Source organism: Staurois parvus, unplaced genomic scaffold, assembly GCF_062004578.1.
Source record: "Staurois parvus isolate SC_StPar_1 unplaced genomic scaffold, SC_StPar_1.0 ptg000612l, whole genome shotgun sequence".
Lineage (NCBI taxonomy): Eukaryota > Metazoa > Chordata > Amphibia > Anura > Ranidae > Staurois > Staurois parvus.
In genome coordinates, this window is record NW_028318408.1 from 48,862 (window position 1) to 70,193 (window position 21,332).

General features: G+C 46.8%; 1 pseudogene; it reads right to left on the reverse strand.

Annotated features, from left to right (window-relative positions):
- Window positions 1–11,555: 11,555 nt before the first annotated feature.
- LOC149449547 (E3 ubiquitin/ISG15 ligase TRIM25-like) lies at window positions 11,556–14,283 on the reverse strand (annotated as a pseudogene).
- Between the last annotated feature and the right edge of the window lie 7,049 nt (window positions 14,284–21,332).

A 21,332-nucleotide genomic window follows, 5' to 3' on the forward strand; every position in this document is an offset into this window, starting at 1 on the left:
GGAAAGTCCAGTCTTTTTATTAGGGGGTGGTCTTTTTTTGGTAAAGAACTGCGGGGAGATATAACAGCCAGTTCTTTAAAGTTCCCCCTGTGGCTTTCTTCAGTCTGTCTGTTATTGTCCTTTTCATGCATTCTTGAAATCTTGCATAAACAATGTCATGTTGTGTGTGGGTGTGGATGACGCGGCTGCTTCCTTTGCTGCTCTGTCTGCTAAATTGTTACCTCTGGCTAATGGATCATGTTATAATCATGTACTACCCCATATGCATATCTGCTGTCAGTGTAAATGTTCACTCTTCGGTCAGCAAAAAGTTGACAGGCGCGCGTTAGCGCGACTAACTCAGCTTGCTGGGCTGAATTAGCATGAAGCGGTTTGGCTTCAATGATTATGTCTGGTAGCATCACTACAGCATAACCCGTTTGGTAGGTATGATCATCTGGTCTGACACAGCTGCCATCAACACAAACATCTATACTGCCCGATTGGGGTATGTCCTTTGGATCACCTCTGGGTGAAGTATTCTCACAGTCATGTAGAGGGGGTATAGTCACCATTTCTCCTCCCGTCTCACCCAAATTTAGCAGCATGTGTAGCAACCCAAGCACCGGAGCCGTTTCCGGACAAGTCTTAAACTGCAAGTTTCCACTCAGTCTCTGTGCTGTCATGTGCTGCGTCATCATATCGTGCAATAGCACTGCTATTGAATGTGTGGTGTATAACACAGTCGGTGATCCCTGTGTCCGTTCACTTGCATCCTTTACAGCCATTGCACAAGCAGCCATCGCTTGAAGGCAATGAGGCATGCCCAAAACCACACAAGGCAACTTCTTGGAAAGGTAAGCCACTGGTCTGTTTTTCCCACCGTGTTCCTGTGTGAGTACGGCTGCAAATGCGTCCGCTGACACTACACCGTAAAGCTGAAACTCCTTCTCATAGTCCGGCAGTGCTAAGGCTGGGGCATTAGTCAGTGATCTGATCAGTCTACCAAAAGCTTCCTTCCTCTCCGGGGTCCACTCTATCTGTTGTGGGGCCTCTTGTTTTGTTGTATCCCGAGGATCGAATTATTGTGGGAACAGTCAGGTATCCACTGCCTGCAATACACTATTGACCCAAGGAAGGACATCATTGCAGCCTTGGTTGTTGGTAGTGTGAGGGACATTAGGGCTTTTACCCTGGCTGGGGAGACAGACCTTTCTCCTCCTGAAATCAGGCAACCCAGGTATTCCACCTGTTCCTGTACCCATTGTATCTTCTTTCTTGCGGCCAAATGGCCCTTTCCGGCTAGGTAATCTAGCAAGTGTCTTGAGTCTACCTCACAGTCTTCATGGCTGACCATTAGGTCGTCTGCGTATTGGAGTAAGGTGGATCCCCTCTTTGGCTCCCAACTGTCTAAAGATGCTTTCAATACCATTGAGAAAGCAGCAGGACTATCCCCATAGCCTTGAGGAAGACAAGACCAGGTCAACTGACCACCGTCCCATTGAAAAGAAAACATGTTCTGGGTAATTACTTCAACCGGAATGCTAAAGAAAGCATTGGAAAGGTCTATTACAGTGTAGAATCGCGAGCTGCTGGGAATAGCCACAAAAATTGCCATGATATCTGCTACCAATGGAGGTAGGGGAATAATTGTCTTGTTTAGCTTTCTGAGATCCTGGACTAGCCTCAATGAACCATCTGCTTAATTAATAGGTGTGTTCCAGGGACTTATTGTCGGTCTGAGAACACCCATTTTCAGATAAATTTGTATGGCTGGTCTTATAACCTCTATCTTTTCTTCAGACAGGGGATACTGTTTTTGAAAACAAGGGACCGCGTCTTGTTTTCAGTTTGGCTTGTAAGGGGTGCAATTTACAAAGCCTATTGCAGTTTTGTCCTCCGCCCAAATTGGGTGGGAGGTCAGGTCATTTGGTAGAAGTATGTAAAGTCCTATATGGTCTTTTCTCTTTGGATTAGTCAGTTCACTCATCTTAGTCTTAGCTGCCAGTCTTCCTTGATTGTCAAATGTTATGCTGATCATGAGCTCAGACATTAATTCTCTACCCATCAACGCAACCGGGCACATGGGCAGGACTGCAAAGGTTAATTTGATGAGTATGTCATCTGGGGTTAGGACACAAGAATTTAAGATCCTTAAGCAATCCCACTGGTAAGGGTACCTGTACCTTTGTGTCCCCTACTGTAATCAGTGGAAGTGTTATGTTTGATATTCGGTCTTTCTTTGTTTTCTGTTCAACCACTACAAGTGTGTCTTCTGCTGCTATCTGTTCTGCTGTTTCATCTGCCTTCCCTTGATCAGTCAAAATTTTCTCCTTTCTGCTAGATTCATCTAATGCTTTCTGGCGCTCGGCTTCCCTTTCTTTATCTTCTGTTTGTTCCCTCTCCTTCTTCTCTCTCTCTTTGATACTCTTCCTCATCCTCCTTTCTCTGTCCGTCTTTCTCTACTGCTGTCCCAATAACCACTGCAGTTGTCAGTGAACCCAGATCCGGATAAATAGTCAACGGATCATTTGTTTTAGGCTTCTCATGGTCTGTCTCCTTCTCCGCTGAGTATAATACGTAGGACGGGGGTGCAGTCGGAGTAGGTGGGGGTGGCAGGTCAGGTATGAGGACACTATTGTCATAGGCTGGAGGTACTGTCTTTTTCACATATATGTGGGAAGTCGGAGGAAATGTAAGTGCCTTTTCCCATTCTTTAAAACATTTTATCATATAATTTTCCCAGACACCGGGGGGGGGGGGGGGTAATTATGTTTTGGATGTACCCCACAAATTTTCTTTACCTCCTCCCACTGTTGCTCTGAGCCAGGACCCGCCGGGGCCAAACAACTTATTTCAAGTTGGCTTGCTCTGTTCCTCACCAATTCTCAAAATGGGTCTACATAATATTCCCCACAGGTGCCCGCTATATACATGTAAGGACATGGTTTAGTCTGCTCACCTTCAGACTCATCCTTGCCCAACTTATTTCCCATGTCTACTTATCAATAAGAAAACAATTTGATAGAAAATGAATACAATAGATCAGATCATCAATATACACATAAACAGTGAAATCAACAAGTATCACAATTCATTAGCATTAATCAATAACACGGGGTAATTATATAGATCCTATATACAATATATGAGTAAAAACATGAGGATGCAGACAATATGGACACCAATAACGTGTTACTCTTGTAATACGCCTAAGTCACACTTCAAACATTTAACAAACAATTATCCACAAAACAACGTTGCTTTTATATACAATTAGCACCGGCACACCACAGACATTTCCCTAAAAACGGAACTTAGCTCCGTTTTGTAATTCCCTGCCTCTTTTATCTCTTTTCCTTTATATTTCCTGTACAGTCTGTACAGTCTAAACTGTCACAGATCTGATAAACCAGCGGAGAACGAGCCTTTCCGCAATTAAAAATAAAAACCTTTATATACGGCGCGAGACAGAACTCCGCCCTTATGTAACTCATAAAAATAAAAACCTTTTTACGGCGCGAGACAGAACTCCGCCTTTATGTAACACTAAACTCATAAAAATAAAAACCTTTATACGGAGTGGGACGGAACCCCTCCTTTACAATGCACTAAGCTACTGCTTTCAGTTTCACTATACGTGAGACGTCACCGTATCCAGAGAAAGCAATATCATAATATATCAAAGGTATATTGAAACGATATTACTCACCCGGATTAGCGGGTACCCCACTTCTGGTACCAGCTGTTAGGAATTCCCCCTTTCCTAGAATCCTTATATTCTTATTTCTTATATTCTCTTTGTGCTGCGCAGCGTCTGGGTGTGGCACGGGCTCGATGGCGATCGGGCAATCAACATAACCAACACTCAAGTAGGATACAGGAAGATTGCAAAGTTTATTACGTACATTACAGCTTATAAAGGCAAAAACCACAAACCCAAATTATCCAATAGTAAGACAAACTCAAATTATCCAATAGTAAAGCGTACCTTTATCTTCTACCCAGATACTAGACAAGGTGCACCTTTTACTTAAACTGTTAAAATATTAACCTCAGTCAGTACATTCTGCCATTTTTGGCTGTGTTCCCAGATCTCTTATCTGAACATCTATCTATGTTTTGTACGATGTTTTGCAGACACCTGCAGTCTAGGCGTCCACCCTGTAACTTTGTGTTACTTTGTGGTTGTACTTGTGACATACATATACCATTTAAAATTTTCCATATAAGCTCGAAAATAATGCTGGCATGTCTTATAACATTTACTTAAGACATAATAATTTCATCTATTTAAAGCATCACTCTAACTCTTGTCACAATGCAAGCATAATGAATACAGAAATGGTATACCTGAATCAATAGCCCTAGCGCATATTTCCCTACAATCTCCACTCCAAACTGGAACATCAGCAACGCATAGACTTCTGCCATCTCTGGGGAAATTGCTGCTCTCATCTCCACTCCAAACTGGAACTTCAGCAACGCATAGACTTCTACAAACCTCAGAACAAATAGTGTATATATTTTGGTCTGTTTGTGTTGGTTGATTCTCACCTCTTGTTGCTCTTCACTCTGGTCTGTGTTGGAGAAACATCCCCCCAATTCATGTGATCCTTATCAGTTCCTAATTGGGGCGGAGAAGAGTTGTGTTGTGTTATACATTTAGATCAGCTCATGGAGGGAGGTCACAGCAGGGGCGGGGTCACAGATGGGGCGGGGTCACAGACGGGGCGGGGTCACAGACGGGGCGGGGTCACAGACTTCAAACAGTTCTTTATGCAGACTTTAGACAGGTTGAAAATCGGATGATTTTTTGAACGATAAACGAAAAATCGGTTGTTCGTTAAGCTGACGTTACCACCACCACTTACACAAATCGGCCGACTAAGTCATGAAGTTAACCCCATATAACAGCCAAACTTCTGTTCCTTGCAGGTCACGGCTCATGAGCATATTTTTTTTTATTAAAACGATCGTCCGATTTGCCCATCATTGCCATGAAAATCGTCCGTTTTCCACAAATTTTCCAACATGGCCGAAAATCCAAAAAACCCGAAAATCGGCCGACCAATTAACCCACTAACAGTGCAAAAATCCGCCGATTATTCTTTCGGACGAAAAATCAGCCGATTTTCAAACCGTCTATGGCCGGCATTAGTCCTCAGAGCCCAGGACTGTTAGGTTTAAGCACCCATCGGCAGGGTCTGCATCACATGGTGCAGGATTATCTAGGGGCAAGAGCAGACTTGGAGACCTTCCCAACTGAACATCCACTGGGTTACTGGGTCTTGAGGATGGATCACTGGCCAGAACTCGCTCAATATGCCATCCAGCTACTGACCTGTCCTGCACCCAGCGTGCTTTCTGAACGGACATTCAGTGCTGCTGGAGGTTTTGTGACGGATAAAAGAGTGCGTCTGTCCACAGACTCCGCTGACCAGCTGACATTTATCAACATGAATCAGTCCTGGATCAACAGCAACTATCTTGTCCCTGATGCTGATGTAACTGATCCCATTTGTTAGGGATCTGGGATCATCAAAGACATAAATATGGGGTCATTTTCATTTCATTTCCATCACTGGAGATATGCCGCTCATGAGAATTATGACACAAATGTTTTTGTGGATGAATGAACACTGCTGGACTGGAGTAAGCTGCCTCCCTGTATAGAAAACCTTCAGCACAATAAATGCCTCCTAATGAAGGTGCAGCCAGCATGTGATGTGTTCCCACATATAACAAAGTCCAATAGTAATAAAATGCAGCTCAGCAATGAGATGAATAGAATGGCGCTTGTTGTGTTACCTGCATCCTCCTAAGTGCGTCTTTCAGTAGTGACAATCAGGAACACTCTTCTGTGCTTGTGATGGTCAATATATGCTACTCATCATCTATTCCGATAAGGACATATAAACCCCATAAATTCTAGAACATCAGCAGTGCTTTGTGATAGAAATACAACAGAAATGGTGCAACTTCATACAATGGCAGTTATAGTGATCTGTCCCTTTAAATCGGCAGTACCTTCCCGTGGAGCGGTGTTGTCACATTGCTGTATACCAGTGTCCGGTGCTCCTGTATACCCCCTCAGTGCTCTTCCACCTCCAACACACTTCTGTGCTCACCTCCAAGTTGGACCCATAATGACGGGTCAGACTGGACTTTTCCCTTGTATCCCGGGTAGGTATCATGGTACCCAGATCTTCCCACTCTCTGCCGGCACTTTTATGTAGATCCAATCCACTCCGCATTCATGTAGAAAACGCTGAATATAGTGTAGTATGTCTACCAGAAATAGCCTTTATTTCACCCAATATGTATCCACTGACATTACAATGTGTCCTCCTGGGACCCCGCGGGGTTAAACACTCCCTATACCGAGCTCCAAGCACAATGTATGCTGGAATCCCTCTTTCAGAAGGTAAATCCATTGAGTTCCCCATCCAGACTCCCATCAGCCATGTCATCGTCTCAGTAAGATGCTCCCAGGACTCCTTTTCAGCATGTGACTTGTGCCATGTTTCATGAAGGGCCATATTATGACATGGTAGTCGTGGAATCTGGGTAGTCATGGTTTTATTGTCCTATGAAAGTATTGGATTGGGACATATTGACTATTGGTTGTGTATGTCATCGTCTCATCCCCCTGGCTTTCACCACCAGCGCTCTGATTTCTTGGTTTTATCAATATTACACCCCCAATGGTCATTGGAGCAGCTGTGAGACCCGCCACGTGTTGTCTGGCTTCACCCCATGTTGGTTGGTGGGATTTAGCACCTAGTGGTCGGTTTATGTTGTCCCCTTCCTCAGCCCAACTCTTTTGACTTTTTAGTGTGACAGAGGAGATGGATGGGGGGGGGGGAGAGGAGACACTGACAGCACAGCACAGCCTGCTATGGGGACAGAATAGAAGAGGCAGACAGATTCCTCCGTCCCCGCTGGGACATACAGGGACTTCTATCTGTCTACACTTGGTCTAAAGACAAACCAACAGCTTCTGCCAGCAGGGAGGGAACAGGCTGCTTTCTACAGTGTGGGAAGGTTAGCAGAGCAGCTCCAGAGAAGATGGTTTATCCCATCCATCCATCCATCCATCCATCCCGGCTGTATTTGGACCCCAGAAAGGCTTGTGCTAAAGATCCTCCATTTGACGGACAGAACTCACACATCCTGCATTCCTCTCTGCCAGCACAAGTCATGGTTCTTACAGAGACTCTGCCAGGGGGAGAGAATGCAGGATGTCTGTGTGTTATGTCTATCCATCCGTCCATCCATCCATCCATCCATCCGCTTGCTTTAACATTAACATAAACATTGTTGGTGTCACAATACAGGAAGAATGTTGGCCGACGTTCTACTAACTCTCTGTATCCCACACTCTAGAAACAAGTCAGGGCTCTTGTATGTAGTGCAGCCCTGATCTCTGCATTGTGAATGACTACCAGTATACAGAGCGACGGACCCCCAGTATACAGAGCAATGGACCGCCAGTATACAGAGCGACCGACCGCCAGTATACAGAGCGACCGACCGCCAGTATACAGAGTTATGATTTTGATACATCAATATTCATAATTTACAGCAAATTATCACTCCATGAGACATGTAACAATCACCAGCAGTGTCTGGAGAAGTGAAGTGTCTTTCCTTTATAATATACCATTTATACAAGAGACGCTCACAATTGCTGACCCCCCAGGTGCTCATAAGAACAAGGTGATGTTCACCAAACACTATGCTGACAATCTAAATGGCCGATTTATCCCTCAGGATTGAGAAGAAGAAACACAAAGAGATCACACAGCCCTGAGCAGAAATCACCGGACCAGTGTTGGCCAAAAGTCCTAAATGTTCATTGTGAAGACACAGCATGTATGGACCTGGATGATGAGAGGAATAACACGGAAAGACAATATGGGACCTTGAGATGGTTCTCCCCAAATCACATCATAACCAAGTAACGCTTCCAATACATTCTTACAATTGTTAAATGGGACGAGGAGAGGAACGTGTCGGGACGAGGAGAGAAACGTGTCGGGACGAGGAGAGGAACGTGTCGGGACGAGGAGAGGGGAACGTGTCGGGACGAGGAGAGGGGAACGTGTCGGGACGAGGAGAGGGGAACGTGTCGGGACGAGGAGAGGGGAACGTGTCGGGACGAGGCGAGGAACGTGTCGGGGCTAGGAGAGGAACGTGTCGGGAGGAGGGGAAGAACGTGTCGGGACGAGGAGAGGAACGTGTCGAGGCGAGGAGAGGAACGTGTCGGGACGACGAAAGGAACGTGTCGGGACGAGGAAAGGAACGTGTCGGGACGAGGAAAGGAACGTGTCGGGGAAAGGAGAGGAACGTGTCGGGGCAAGGAGAGGAACGTGTCGGGGCTAGGAGAGGAACGTGTCGGGGCTAGGAGAGGAACGTGTCGGGGCTAGGAGAGGAACGTGTCGGGGCTAGTAGAGGAACGTGTCGGGACGAGGGGAAGAACGTGTCGGGGCGAGGAGAGGAACGCGTCGGGGCGAGGAGAGGAACGCGTCGGGGCGAGGAGAGGAACGCGTCGGGGCGAGGACAGGAACATGTCGGGGCAAGGAGAGGAACGTGTCGGGATGAGAAGAGGAACGTGTAGGGAAAAGGAGAGGAACGCTTGTATGGAGAGCTTGGCAGGGATGTGGCCGGGTAAGTATCCCAAGATCGAGGATCAAAGGGGACTGGGGGAGACCGGTTGACATCCGCGCCTGCGCAGTCCTGGCTGTCTGATGCTGGTCATCCATGCACGCTCTGCATAGACATCTGGATGGTCTCCCCCGGTCCACTTTGATCCTTGATCTTGGGATTCTTATCCAGCCACATCCCTGCCAAGCTCTGCATACAACCCAGGCTGCTGTATGACTCCATCATTAGCCATCTATACCCTGTGAACACATGTGGTTCACTTCCATACTCACATATTTGAAGGCAACTACAGGTACAAGCCGCTTTATGGGTAAAGGAAGGTACCCTCAAGGATCTGGGACAAGATGCGGTCACACCATATATATCTGATTCTGATCATTCTCTGTGCCATCCTTGGTCTATATCTCTGAACTCATATCATCATTTGTGATCATTCAGCTGATTTATTAGTGATTACTTTTCATTCATCAATAGACCTGGAATTTATGGCACACATTCTGCCAGGGCACTGCAGTGCGGGGACCAACTTTGGGGACATTATTTTCTGATATCCATATGGCAGGATGATCTTATTGAAGCCTAGATGATTGGTGGACTCCTCCATATCTCGTAGTGGAAGAATGATTCAGTGATGTACTAGCATGCTGTCATTTATATCATCTATGGGACTGGAGAATTCTTTATCCCGATTTAGGATTAGGGACTCCCGGCCTTTCCTACAAGACCCCGTTATGGTGCCAACTATCCCTTGTTATTAGGGCTCCCAAGTATATGGGGGGGATGGCAGGTGGGGGCCCCTCTAATCATCATCATTATCTTTGTAGATTAAAGATTGCCGTGTGCCTTCCATGTCTAGATTGGAGTCTTCATCCAGACTATTGCTTCACACTCTTCCATGTGAGGTGCTGGGACTTCTCAGCATGGACTGTCACCATGGATACAAACGTCATCTCCACCCTTCATGTCACCTTCAGGTCCCTACAACTAATTTCCATGTGAGGTGCTGGGACTTCTCAGCATGGACGGTCACCCAGGATACACACGTCATCTCCACCCTTCATTTCACCTTCTGGTCCCTACAACTAACTTCCATGTGAGGTGCTGGGACTTCTCAGCGTGGAATGTCACCCAGGATACACACGTCATCTCCACCCTTCATGTCACCTTCTGGTCCCTACAACTAATGACCATGTGAGGTGCTGGGACTTCTCAGCGTGGACTGTCACCCTGGATACACGTCATCTCAACCCTTCATGTCACCTTCTGTTGGTGGCAGTGGTGTATTTAGGTTTCATGCTGCCCTAGGAAACACAAAAATCGGCTCCCCCCCTCAGAGAGACCTTAGCACTGACAAACATCCCCACGATAAGAGCCTGACATTGACCAACAGCACCCCCTCACCCAAGAGACATACCATACACACTGGCAACCCCCCCATCCTGCCAAGAGAGAAGACACTCACCTTCACAGCTCCGTACATCCCTGGGAACAAGAGTCAGGCTCTGCATACACTATCAAGCAGCCCGCAGCCTCTCTCAGATCCCACGTGGTCCCCATGCTGCGTGTCCTTTCTTCCATCCCTCCCTTTGGGGGGTGGCCCTGCCCCCCTGAAAAATGCTGCTACTCCCCAAAAAAATGCCACCCTAGGCAAATGCCTTGTTTGCCTTGTGGTAAATACACCCCTGGTTGGTGGTGGGCGGGTCTGAATCTTATCCCAATTGTCTCCATTTTATATTTTACAATAAACTATTTCATCATTTTCTAACCTGCAGGTTGTCCTCATTGGGACCTCTTGGCCCTCGGATTCCTTTCCTGAGGTCTTTCTCTTTTTATAATGTGTGATACGTGTTCATCATGTGTGTGATACGTGATCATCATGTGTGTGATACGTGTTCATCATATGTGTGATACGTGATCATCATATGTGTGATACGTGATCATCATGTGTGTGATACGTGTTCATCATATGTGTGATACGTGTTCATCATATGTGTGATACGTGTTCATCATATGTGTGATACGTGTTCATCATATGTGTGATACGTGTTCATCATATGTGTGATACGTGTTCATTCCCATGCAACGTAAAGCAATACAATATAGAGGAAGGATCAGCATGCTGGGTGCACATCGATCGTTAGAAAGATCCATCTCAGAATAAAGGGAGGCGGAGTCTTACCTTAGAATAGAGAGGAGGGGCGGGGTTCTGTGTGGAGCATTCCAGTGGCTGTACGCCCTCCATACACCCAGAGATGGGCGTGGCCTCAGGTGAGACACAGAGAGGAAACCAATCCTGTGACATACATTATCTCCCAGGACTAGGACTAGGCAGGTGCGGTTCCTTGCATTCCAAATCAAAATTCGGAATAAAAGAAAAAAATAATAGAGTAAGATAGAATAGAATAGAAAATAAAGGGATAAAATAGAAAAGAATAGAAAAAAGTAGAATTGTAAATTAAATATTAGAATAGAAAAAAAAATAAAATAGACAAGACTAGAATAAAATAGAAAAGAAAATAATGGGATAGAATAGAAAAGAATAGACCAGAATATGGCTATCTTCTGAAATTCAGATTTTGAAAAGAATAGAATGGAGTAGAATAAAATAAAAAGAATAGAAGAGAAAATAATAGGATGGAATAAAAAAAAAAAAGAATAGAATAAAAAAAAAAAGAATAGAATAAAGAGAATACAATAGAATAGAATACAATAGAATATAACTGTGCTCTGAAATTCAAATTTTGTTTAGAATAAATGTGATGATCAATGTATTACTTTTCTAATGTTGTTCTGTGTCTCCAATCTCAGCATTGATAGTGTGATCTCTGTAACTTACAGTTGTGATGAGATAGCGATCACTCCAATCACAGTTGGATACCACAGTCAGTGACTCAATCCATAAGACATCTTGTAGATCTTGTGAAGTTTATTCCATAAACAGAGAATATTACAACAATGAACATTCGATGGGTCAAAAGATCATAATGTGCTCTGCTCCATGACATGAGGCTAGAACTGCAATGCATTACTGGGAAAGGGGGAGGGGCTATCTATACAGCAAGAACTAAACCAGAGGAAAGGGAGGAGCAGAGACAAGATATAGAAAACACTTAAAGGCATATGACAGTCATGTGAAACATTACACATTTGATTCAAATTTTCTGAATTTAGTTGAATAGAATACAATGAATATAACAGTTTTCCAAGATTGGAATTTCGAATAGAATACATCTGAATGCTGATTCAATACTTTTTGAATTAGATTTGAATTTTCTGAATTTGAAACGAAACAAATTCCAAAACCGGAAAATGGAGGGAAATGAAATGATTTCCATAAGGAAGTGAAGGAACAGAAATGTGTTGGTGGTCACATGTCTAGCCAGGACGGTCCTGCTATGCAGGGCTCCAATACAGAGAGACTTCCCCTCACTTCCTGTCAGGGAAATTGTTGTCAGCAGGACAGGAAGTGAAAGGAAACCATTCTGACAGAGTCCTGGATAGCAGGAAAAACTGACAGGGGCTCTAATCCTTCCACACTCCATCCAAAACTGAAAACACACATTGTGGCTACAGATACACTGGGAAGGTTCCGGCTCCAGGGCTATCATCTCCATCCTGGCTACACTACTTAGGGTGTCACTGACCCAGAACAAGCATGCAGCCAGTGAAGGCGGAACACTCGGACCTCCTGCATGCTTGTTCCTGGTCAGTGACACACTAGGGAGTGAAGTGAGGTTTAGGATGAAGATGACGGCCCCGGAACCTGCAGCTTTCTCCACAAATCACTCCTGTTTCCTGCCCTTCCTCCTATTGGCTGAGTATTGCACCAATCACCAATCAGATCATCCCCCCTGTGATGTCTCTGGGCAGATCTCTCACTTCTGGCTCCTCCCACATATCTTTATACAACCTCCCCATACCCATACCACAGCATGGAGGGGCTGAGTGAAGGTGGTGGTGAAGGTGTGGAGGTGTCGGATCGGGTCACACAGATCATAGAAGGAGATCCGCCCGGCCTCATAATCCAGATCTATCCTGATTCTGGTACTGGAGACACCGCCGGGGAATGGGGTCCTATTACTGCCATGTATCACTGAGTACTGATAACCCTCCAACAACCCCACACTCTCCAACCCCCAGGACTTCTTATTACATCCAATCACTGACTGATCTCCTCTCCTGTCTATATTGGGGTAACACATCCCGACTATCCAGTACTGGGACCCCCCGACATCCACGTCCCAGTAATGTCTCCCGGAGGAGAAGCTCTGACTGCTCATCACCTGAGGACCCTGGAACCTCTCTGGTGTTTCTGGCCGATTCTGATATGATACGGATGCAGTTTTCCCGTCATCTGATATATGTAGATGATTACCAGCTGTCCTCACATCCAGTAATATGTCTGTAACCCCCGACACCCCCCATGTTTGCTGTACAGCCCCAATATTTGGTCCTTCAGTGGGGGAGGGTTGGGGGTCTGGCCCGGATGGTGGAGCATTGATGGGACCTTTGCCCTTTGTAGTAGAATGTGGAGAGACATGTGTGCCTGTACATTTCTGTACATTGACCCCAGACATGATATCAGATAATGTAATGTGTGTAATGTGTGTGAGATCTCCCCCACATCCCCATCCCCTCCATCATGGAGGAGCTTCTCATGTCTCGCTCTGTCCTCATCTCCATCCTCACTATCACACAAGTCACCTGTATCTGATTCCTGTAGGACAGTCAGTGGATCCGTCATGTTACACAGCTCCTCAATGTCCTCCATCTTCCTGGACAGCTCCTCCTTCTTTATTTCCAGATCCCGAATATAATCCAACATGGGACGGGAGACCCGCTCTGCCCTCCCGGAGATGTCCCTCAGGACTCTCTTCTCCAGGTCTTCCAGACGTCTCCTGAGGTCTCTGAACAGGTCAGTGACTCTCTTGGTTTCCTCATCTGCTTTTCCTTGTACTTTCCTCCTGCGTTCCTGCAGACTCTGGACTCTTTTCTCCATCTCCTCTCTTTCGGTCATCAGTTTCTGCAGAACATTCCTCAGTTTCTTCTTCTTCATCTCAGAGGCCTCCTCCAGAGTCTCCACCTGGTGTCCCCGATGTTCTCCAATGAACCCGCAGGACATACAGATACAGGTGGAGTCCTCAGTGCAGTAATACTCCAGGATCTTCTCATGGATGGAGCATTTCCTGTCCTTCAGGGAAGTGGTGGGGTCACATAGGACGTGTTCTGGTGACTTGCTGTGGACTCTCAGGTGGTTGTCACACAGAGAAGCTTCACAATGCAGACAGGATTTCACAGCCGGTACAGGAGTGTGAATACAGTAAGTACAGAAGACCCCGGACTCCTCCTGCTCTGGATGGGTAGACTGGAAGTTCTCCACTATGTTACGTAGCTTCAGATTCTTCTGAAGGACGGGACGTTTCTTGAAGCTTTGATTACATTCAGGACAGGAATAACCTCCAGACCCCTCCTGTGTATCCAACACACGGCCAATACAGTCCCGGCAGAAGTTGTGTCCACATCTCAGGGTTACAGGATCTGTATAAATGTTCAGACAGACGGAACATTCCAGCTCCTTCCTCAGATCAGAAGACGCCATCGCTGAGAGCAGAAGAGAGAAACGAAAGTGAAAGTCTGACACTCCGTAACCAGTGTGACCCGTTCTGTACCCTCCTACAGGGGGGGAGGTGTACATTCCTACACAGGGGGAGGCTGGGACTGAGACACATAGCTAGAAGGCTCCATGTACACTGGGGGGGGGGGGGGGGTGATAATGCTGGTAACATTAGCTGTGTAAAGTCACGTTAAATGCCGGAGGTTTTTTAGCGTTTTTGCATTAGCGTTTAGCAACATGTTGCTGTGTTTTTTCAAGGTTTTTCTTTTGGTAAAAAAAGTCCAAAAATGCTGGTTTGCTGCGTTTTGCTGCATTAGAGAGTTTTTACAGTTAAAAAACTCCTCTAGAAGCCCGCTAGTTCTGGTTTTATTTCCAGCCAGAAAACGCTGATTCCAGTCTCTGTGTGTATGGACACCGAGGAGAACATGTTGGGGGGTTTACTGGATGGAGAAAAAATCATCAAAAGCCAAAAACAGCCGCTGTAACAACGTCCCGTGTGCATGAGGACTTAGAATTCTTGTACAGAAGGACACAGACATGTAATAAGTAGTGACGGGTCCAACACCCCCCTGTTCAGTTCGCAGTCGAATATTTGAAGTTGACGAAAGTTCAACTGCAAACTTCGAACTCATTGCAAGTCTATGGGACTGGAAGTTGTACATTGAAAAGTGACCATTCTGAAGGCTTTTATGCCAGTTATTGGCCCCAGAAGTGGTATGGGGACTCGGGGACGGCCCTGAGGGACAGGAATCAGTGAAATAAACTTAAAAAAGTACAGTTTTTAAAGGGACAGTCATTTTTTCACTGCTTAAAGGAAAAAAACAAAACAAATTAAAAATGTAATTATCATTCCTGGGGGGTCCCCATAAACTCCCTGCAAAGTTGCACATCTGTACAATGTATAGAGCCTGCTGCAGCACGACTGACATTTATATTAAAAAAAGTGTGGGGTCCCCCTAATCATTACCAGACCCTTGGAATGGTTAGGAGGGACCCCACAGTGATTTTTTTTTTAAAGTGCGTGGGGTTCCCCCTAAAGGTCATACTAAGACCTTTAGGCCTTATATGCCTTCTAAGGGGAACCCCATCCCCCAAAAAAAGTGTAAAAAGTGTGAGTTTCCTCCTAACTTCCTACCAGACCCTTTATCCGAGCACAGACCTTGCAGGCCAGAAAGGGGGGGATGAACGAGCGACCCTCCCCTCCCTGGGCCTTACCAGGCCATGTGCTCTCGGCATGAGGATAAGGGCTTCTTCTCCAAAACCCTGGCCTGGTGGGGGTCTGCGGGCAGGGGGGTCATCAGCATAAGGGTACCCCTTTATATAAAAGGGGGCACCCTGATGCTGCCCCCCCTTGTGAATGAGTAAGGGGTACAAAATAAATAAAACTGAACCTTGGGTGTTGGTGGCGCCTGAACACTGTAACCCCTCACAGTTACTCTTGCTGGGTGCAGGAAGGGGCCCTGCAGTTAAATATTGGTAACAATTACAGAAAGATAGTAAAAAAAAAAATTAAATGACATGTACCTGTGAAACGGGTGCCGAAAAATTGGGCCTTGAGTGTTGGTGGTGCCCTAAGCCAAAAAAGTTGTTGGAAGTGACCATAATCAGGATTGAGGAATAGGATAGGCAGCATAGGCAGTCTTCAAGGGATCCCAGATCCCTAACAAATGGAATCAGTTACATCAGCATCAGGGACAAGATAGTTGCTGTTGATCCAGGACTGATTCATGTCGATAAATGTCAGCTGGTCAGCGGAGTCTGTGGACAGACGCACTCTTTTATCCGCCACAAAACCTCCAGCAGCACTGAATGTCCGTTTGGAAAGCACGCTGGGTGCAGGACAGGCCAGTAGCTGGATGGCATATTGACCGAGTTCTGGCCAGTGATCCATCCTCAAGACCCAGTAACCCAGTGGATGTTCAGTTGGAAAGGTCTCCAAGTCTGCTCTTGCCCCTAGATAATCCTGCACCATATGATGCAGACCCTGCCGATGGGTGCTTAAACCTAACAGCCCTGGGCACTGAGGACTGAAGAACTGTTTGAAGGCATCGGTCAGCCGGCCGCCTTCTCCACTGATCTTCCTCTGACAGGACAAAGCCTCAGAAACACGTTGTCCAGGAAATGGTAACCTCCCATTGTCTGGAAAGGTGTTACACAAATTTTTTTTAAGGCGTCCTCAAGATGTTTCATCCTCTGCTCCCTCTGTGAAGACTGGAGGAGCTCTGCAACTTCCCCCTTGTAACGTGGATCAAGAGGGGTTGCCAACTAGTATTGATCCCTCTCCTTCATACCACGAATCCTCGGGCCCTTACACAGGCTTTGCAGAATCAGGGAGCCACCCCTTGAAGACTCCCTGATTCTGAAAACCTGAAAACCACCCCTTGAAGACTGATGTGTACGATCCTCTACTTCCATGCTGCTGCAATCCTCCTCCTTCTCTTCCTCCTCCTGCTTTGTGTTTTGTGGCCCCACAGGAATGATTTCTGCATAAAGGGGGCCTTGAGAGGACAGGAAATCCTCCTCTTCCTCCCGCTGTTCTTCCTCAAGTGCCCTGTCCATGATTCCACACAGCGTGTGCTCCAGCCGGAAGACTAGAGGGATAATGTCACTGATGCATGCATTGTCACGGCTCACCATCCCTGTGGCCTCCTCAAATGGTGACAGGATAGGCATGCATCCTTTTCAGCAGCCACTGGTGTGGCAAAAAGAAGCCAAGTTCCCCTGAGCCTGTCCTTGTGCCATATTCACACAGGTACTCATTGTTGGCCCTCTGCTGTGTGTGCAGCCGCTGCAGCATTTCCAATGTTGAGTTCCACCTGGTGGACATGTCATAAATGAGGTGGTTGGTGGACAGGTTGAATTCCCATTGAATGTCAGCCAGTGTCCCTGTCGGAGGGCGTAGAGAAGGGTGGTGCCATAGTCATATACAACCATTCATGGCTCAGTCTTCTGTGGTGTAAACCATCTCTGAGCCGGCCCCTGCAGAGCTGACAGAATCTCTGGCCCGGAGTGACTCCTGTCCCCTAGATAGACCAGCTGAAGCACCACGTGGCATCTCTTAGCCTGACTGCTTGCGTAGCCCCTTGAATGCTTACGGAGCACTGCTGGTTCAGAGGACAATTCAGCAGAAGAGGCCATAGAGGCAGAGGAAGAGGAGGGGGTGGGGCAGACAGATGTAGCAGAATCACCACTAGATTTTTGGAGGCATGGTGGTGGAACAAGCTCCATCACTGAACCCTGTCCTGCATCCTTCCCAGCTGCTAGCAGAGTTAACCAGTGTGCCGTGGAGGATATGTAACGTCCCTGACTATGCCTGCTGGACCACGTGTCAGTAATGTGGACCTTTCTGCTGACCACCCTGTCCAAGGTCAAAACATTGCCTTCCACATGATGGTTCAGAGCTGGAATGGCCTTACGTGAAAAGAATTGTCTTTTCAGAACCTGCCACTGTGGTACAGCACATTCTGCAAATTCACGGAAGGGGGCGGAGTCCAAGGTTCAAGGTTCAGCAAATGGGGTAGTGAAATTTGACTGCTGAAATCAATAGGTGGTGTACTGCTATCAGATGGGGTGCAGGACCTGTGGCACCCATTGCTGTACCATCACTCCTTTCAGTGGAGGCTGTTGAGAAGACCGGATGTATTACAGAGGAGGTAGAGATCCCAGATGAGGACCAAGAAGAAGTCTGCACTGTTTTCGGATGATGGCCTTTCAGGTGCTGTTACCAATGGGTTGCATGGCGGCTCGTCATATGTCTGGTCCAGCACGTGGTGCCCAAGCGGCTGGTGTTTTGGCCACGCTTGGTCTGCTTCAGACAGAGACTGCAAATAGCAATGCTGCGGTCTGCTGCACATGTGTTGGAATAAGCCCACACCAGAGAACTTGTGGAAGTCTGCATGGAGTCAGCAGTGCCCCGCCCCTGAGGAGCTCTGTCATGTGATGCCATCGGTTGGCTGCCGCTACCCCTGCCCCTGGAAGACATCCTGCGTTGTTGGAGTTCTGCCTCCTCCTCACTGTCCTCCTGTGTTCTCTCACCCAAGTACAGTCAGTGACCTCATCATCCCCATCCTCCTCATCACTGGACCCAACTTGGCAGTGTGCTGTGGCTGGGGGACCATGACTGCCAATTTCTCTTCCCTAACTGGCGCCCCCTCTCTCTAGGCTCATGTCACTCTTTACCTCATCCTGGGAACCAACATCGGAGCATCCAGATTGCTGCGCATCCTCCAGCAGCATGGGACTGACACCAGGATCACATGATTGAGGTGACTCCTCCATGCATGATGGTGGGGCTACGGAAGGAGCAGCTGTGGTGGACAAGGAGCCTGTGGAACAGGCCGCTTTGGCAGCTGTGGTGGAAGGCAAAATAGTATGATCCTGGGTATCAGAGGATGAGGAGGATGAGGATGGCTGAGTTATCCCCCTCCCCCACCTCTTCGGCATGTTGTGGCTCAATAATACGGCCAGCACCAGAAACAAAGGACAAGCGTGCTCTGCCTGCAGAGGATCCACCATGTCCACGGCCACCACTGGTCACTGTGGACACAGAGGCTGCTTGCCCTCTCTTAGCTGCCTGTGAGAATCTGCCTCTCCTTCTTGGCCTTTCCGACATGATGGGGATTTTTTTAGACAATTTTTCTACTTTATTTTTCTGTGGGGGATGGGATTTTGGTGCTGGGGTGCAATATGTTTGTGCTTGGTGCACTTTATTATTATTATTATTATTACTACGAGTTTATATAGCGCCAAAGGGTTTGCTCAGCGCTGTACAATAGGGGGGGACAATACATGGCACAGTACAACAAAGACAGACAGCGTACGAGGGGTAAGAGGGCCCTACTCTTACGAGCTTACAATCTAGGAATCTCTTTAAACTGTTTTATTTTTTTTTTTGGGGGGGGGGGTTACAGAAAATAGGGGCTATAGTAACTATGGATACATTAATTTTTTTGGCCACAGCAGTAATAAAATTTAAAAAAAAGGTAAAAAATTAAGAGAGCCAAAAAAAAAATGGTGACGCAGCAGGAAGAACACTTGTGACTGAGAAGGGGGAACAGCAATTATGCCCTCAATAGTTTGGCTGCTGTGGAAACAAAAAATAAATAAAAAAATTCAGAAAACCAAAAAAAAAGGGATCTACTGCTGATGCAGAAGGGGGAACACTTGTGACTCAGAAGGGGGCACAGCAATTATGCCATAAATGGTTTAAGTGCTGCAGCCAATAAATAAAAATAAAATAAAAAATAATAAATTATAAAAAATACAAAAAAAAAAAAAAAGGATACCAGTGCTGACACAAAAGGGGAACACTAAAGATGCAGCAACAGGGGGCGTGGCTTTGACACCGACGGAAATGGCCGCCCAATCCACTCGCTCTGACACACAGAGGTCTGCTGATACTCCTGCACGGGACACCCGATGCTCAGACTATGGGGAAATCAGAGCGCAACTCATCCGCCCCTCAGTCCCGCTCTCCGTGGGACACGGGCACCCAGCTCAACCGCCACATACACAAACTCTTTTGGACACAGCCGAGGGAAGCTGCAGCCTCAGCGCCATGTGCGGACCGGGCCACGAGCCCTGCCTGGAGCCCACCCAGAGATCACTCGGGGCTGACAGACGGTGGCATCAGCTCCCGCCAGCAAAACTCTCTCCATGGCTGACAAGAGAGGTGACGGCGGACATTAAAGAAACTATCAGCCGCCATATCTCATCTTACACTTAATATGGAAGCCGTGGCCATGAGGCTGGAGGAGGTGGAAGGAACTTCAGCCCGCCGTGAAGCTGCACTACATGAGGTAAGGGGCACTGCTGAGGCCCATACTGCTCATATTCATGAACTTCATAGACATTTGGAGGACTTAGGTAATAGGGGCAGACGCAACAATCTGAGGATCAGAGGCGTTCCAGAAACAGTTGAACCCGGCCAGCTGCCCCATGCGATTTTAGTGATACTGAATGACCTGTCCCCTGACACGCCGGTTGAAATTGAACGCCTACACAGGGCGCTACGCCCCAGAAGCAGAGATACGGACCCTCCTAGGGATGTAATATGTTGCATTACCAGCTTTCGTGTGAAGGAGGAGATCCTACGGTGGGCGAGGAATAGAAGCCGCGTCACTTATGGGGCTGAAATGACACTTCATCAGGATCTATCCCATATAACTTTACAGCATAGGAAACATCTCCGCCCCCTACTTGAGCTCCTTCGATCCAGAGGAATCGCATACAGGTGGAAGTTCAAAACCCTGATGAAGTCACGAGGCACGTGACGCAACGCGTCGGTACGCCATTTCCGGTTACGAGGTGATGCATTTCCGGGCGCAGCGGCCATATTGCTCTACCCAGTTATCATGCATTACACCCATAGGATGTGGTGACAGGCGGTTTATACTGGGAATACATGTGAGTGCAATATCTGTTATACCTTTTTCCTAATAAATGCTTCCTGCACTATGGAAGGATCTTTGCTTTGTGTCTCACTTACATGGCCTTGAGTGGAGGTGGAGTGGATAAGGTGCGTTTGAGAGGAGTCTAAGTCTCATCTTACTGTCCCTTTGATGAGGAAACATCTAAAAGTATTCGTTATTGGGGTGACTATTAGCTTTTGGGCCCTGTGTGGGTCAGTGTGTGGAGGTGAGCAGGCATTGCTGCCGTTTCAGGATTTTTTTACACCAGAGTGAAGATCACCTTGGCACTATCACTTGCATGAAGATTTTTTTTTTTGAATATCACAGATGTTTATGTATGGACTTTTTATATTAATTATTGTTTAATATCTACAGTCAGGTCCATAAATATTGGGACATGGACACAATTCTAACATTTATGGCTCTATACACCACCACAATGGATTTGAAATGAAACAAACAAGATGTGCTTTAACTGCAAACTATCAGATTTAATTTGAGGGTATTTACATCCAAATCAGGTGAACGGTGTAGGAATTACAATAGTTTGCATATGTGCCTCCCACTTGTTAAGGGACCAAAAGTAATGGGACAATTGGCTTCTCAGCTGTTCCAAGGCCAGGTGTGTGTTATTCCCTCATTATCCCAATTACAATGAG